Here is a 3691-nt window from a genome sequence, read left to right as displayed (position 1 = left end):
TCCTCACATGCTGGCATGCTCGCACACGCCCTCGCACTGTGGGCACTCGCACACATGCCTTTGCATGGGGGCACACTCACACCCTCACACGCTGGCACACACCTTCACACGCGGGGCACTCACATGCGGGCACTCACACACACCCTTGCACGTGGGCCTGCTCACACCCCCCCTCGCATGCTGTCACACTCGCACACGCCCTCACACGTGGGCAACAACGCCCTCGCACGCTCGCACTCCCACGCGCCCTCGCACCCTCGCACGCTGGCGGGCCGCCCTGCCCCCCCCGCGCACCTGGCAGGCGGCCACCTGCATGATGGGCGTCGAAGGCCCCCTCGGGCGCGTCCAGGTTGCCGGAGATGCGCTGGCGGCCGACCGCGCGCGGCGAACTCGGGCGGCGTCGGCGGTGAGGGGCAGGACGTGGCGGAAGGCGGCGGGGGGCTGGCAGGGCTCCCCCCGCCCGGGGCAGGGGTGCCGCAGCTTGGCGGGCGCGCGTGCTGGCGTAGGGCAGCACCGGTTTGTCCACGAAGGAGCCGAACCCTGCGGTGGGCGCGGGGGAGGGGGGGGCGGGGGCTGTGAGCGAGGTTTCGGGGCGGGGGGAGCAGCCAGGTGCCCCGAAAGCCCCCCGCCGCGCGCCCCGGGAGCGCCCACCGATTGCGGGCGGAGGCGGTGAGGTTGCGCAGGGCGGGCCAGGAGCCCGCGGCCCAGCCCGCGCACGCGCGCCAGGTCGTCCCGCATGGAGTAGGAGAGGTCCATCAGGTAGTAGAGGTCCAGGGGGGGGCCCCGCGCCCCGCCGGAACCGCACCTGGAAGCTCTGCTCCTCGCCTGCGGGGGCGGGGGGGGGGGCACTCAGCCACGGGCCCGGCTCCCCCCGGCACCCACCCCTCACCCCCCCCCCGGCACCCAGCCCTGCAGCCCGTCCCGTGCTCCATCTCCCACCCCTCCATGCCCCCAGTCACCCTCCTCTCCCCCTCCCCACCTCCCCCACCAGCTGGACCCCCCACCCACCCATCCATCCCCCAGCCACTGACCCATCCATCCCCCCACCCATCCCCCACCCATCCATCCATCCATCCCCGCCCATCCCCCACCCCCCCATCCACCCACCCCATCCACCCCCCCCATCCCCCCCCACCCATCCCCCCCACGCCATCCCCCCATCCCCCCATCCCCCCCCCCATCCACCCCCCCCCCTCCCCCCCCCCTCACCGGGCCGCAGCAGCACGCGGACGCTCCGGGGCCGCAGCTGGTGGGGGTGGGGGGCTCCCCCCCCCCCGGGCCCCCCCTCCCCCCTCCTCCTCCCAGCACGCGCGCGCTCCCGCGGGGGTCCAGCACGGCGCGGGGGGGGCACCCGGCGCGCTCCAGGGCCTCGCGCGGGGCGCAGCGCGCGGCCTCGCCCCGGCCCCCCCCCCCGGGAAATCCTGCGGGGGGAGGGGTCAGGCGGCCCCCCAGCGCCCCCAACGCCCATCACCAGCACCCCCGCACCCCCTGCACCCACCCCCCGCACCCATCCCCCAGCGCCCCCCGCACCCCCCACCCCTGCACCCCACCCTGCTGCACCCCCACCCCTGCACCCCCCCACCCCAACAACCCCGCACCCCCTGCACCCACCCCCTGCACCCCCCACCCCCCGCACCCATCCCCCAGCGCCCCCCGCACCCCCCACCCCTGCCCGCACCCCACCCTGCTGCAGCCCCCACCCCAACACCCCACATCCCCTGCACCCCCTGCACCCCACCCCCACGGCAACCCCCCACGCCCCCCGCACCCACCCCCCTGCACCCCCCCTTGCACCCCCCACCCCGTGCACCCCCCACCCCCCCTCGCACCCTCCCCTCCCCCCCCCGAGGGGCCGTGGGAGCCGGGCGGGGCCGGGCGGTGCCGCCGGGTGGGGGGTGTGTGGCCCCCCCGCTGTTTGTCACCGAGGTTTCGCCGCTTCCTGGCGACGAACCGCAGGGCGGGGGGGGGCGGGGGCTGGCACCCACCGGGCCCCGCGGCACGCGGGGGGGCCTCAGTGAGGGGGACCCCCCCACGGGACACGGGGGGGGGGGCAAGGGGGACAGCGGGGACCCTCCCCCTCGCCCCGGGCACCCCACGGACACCAAGGACCTGTGCCCCCCCCCCCGCACACCGGGGACCCCCCCGGCACAGCCGCCACCCCCCCGCACCCCATGGGACACCCCACGGGCCCCCCCCAGCCCACTGCAGCCCCACGGCACCCCGCCCCCCGCCCCGCCCCCTCCCAGGGCCCCCCCGAAGCCGCTCCGCGACCCCCACGGACGCGTGGAAACCCTCCCCCCGGGAGCACCGCGACCCCCCCCCCCCCGCAGGGCGGGAACCCCCCCGCAGCCGGACCCCGCGCCCAGGGTGGGGGGGTGGTTGGGGGGGGCCCGAGGGGCGGGGTGCCGGGGGTGAGGGGTCCCGGGGGGGTGTCCCGGGGGGGGGGGGGTCCACGCGTCTGTGGAGGTCGCGATGCGACTCTGGGGGGGGCCCCTGGGGGGTCGCGGGGTGGGGGTCCCGGAGAGGGTGTCCCGGGGGGGAGTCAGGTGGGTCCCGCGGGTGGGGGGGTCCGAGGGGGGTTCCCGCGGGGGGGGATCTCGGGGTGCGGGGGTCCCGGGGGGGGGCTCCTGGGGGGAGAGTCGGGGGGGGTCCCAGGCGGAGGGTGCCGGAGGTGGGGGGGGTCCCGGGGGGGGTCCCGAGGGGTGGTTCCAGGGCCTGCGGGGGTACCGGGGGGGTGTCCTGGGCGGGGGTCCGGGGGGTGCGAGGGTCCTGGGGGGGGAGTTGGGGGGTCCCGAGGGGTGGGGGGGGTCCCGGGGGGGGGCTCCCGGGGTGGAATCCTGTGGGGGGAGTCGGGGGGGTCTCGGAGGGGGATCCCGGGGGTGTCTGGGGGGGGTGTTCGGGGGGGGGTGTCGGGGGTGGTTCCCGGGGGTGCGGCGGGTCCCGGGAGGGGGTTCCTGGGGGGGGGGGGGTCCTGGGGGGGGGGTCCTGGGGGGGAGTCCCGAGGGGGTCCCGGGGGTGGTGGTCCCGGGGGTGTGCGGGGGGTCCCGGGGGGTCCCGGGGGGGGTCCCCGGGGGGGGTCCGCACTCACCGGGTCCTCGCACCAGGCGCAGCGCGGGTGGGAGCGCACGCAGGCCTCGCAGGACGCGTGGGGCTCGCAGGTCCCCACGGCGGGGGGGTCAGGGGGGGATGGGGGGAGGGTGAGGGACATCGCCCCCCCCCGGGGTCGCCGCAGCAGCAGCGGCAGCAGCAGGAGCCCCCCCACGCGCCCCATGGCCGCGCGCTGCTGGATGGGGGGGGCGGGGGGGGGGGAGGCTCCCCGGGGGGGCGGGGCGGGGCCGCATCCTGCCCCGGGGCGGGTTGGGGGGGGGCCGCACCCTGACATCCCCCTCCCCCCTCCGCGGGAAGGACCCTGGGTGCGCCCTGCCCCCCCCCCCCCCCCCCCCGCCCCCTGGAAGGGAACCCCGGGGGCGGTCGGGGTGCTGGGGGGGGGCAGGGTCATCCCGGGGGGGGGGTCCGGGGTGCTGGGGGGGGGCACAGTCAACCCGGGGGGGGGTCGGGGTGCTAGGGGGGGAGGTCGGGACACCCCGGGGGGGTGACGGCGTTCTGGGGGGCGGGAGATGGCACCCCAAGGGGGTCTGGGGTGCTGGGGGAGGGGCAGGGTCACCTCGGGGGGGGTCGGGGGTGCTGGGGG

This window comes from Opisthocomus hoazin, chromosome 32, assembly GCF_030867145.1.
Source record: "Opisthocomus hoazin isolate bOpiHoa1 chromosome 32, bOpiHoa1.hap1, whole genome shotgun sequence".
In the NCBI taxonomy this organism is placed as follows: Eukaryota; Metazoa; Chordata; class Aves; order Opisthocomiformes; family Opisthocomidae; genus Opisthocomus; species Opisthocomus hoazin.
This window is presented reverse-complemented; position numbering follows the sequence as displayed.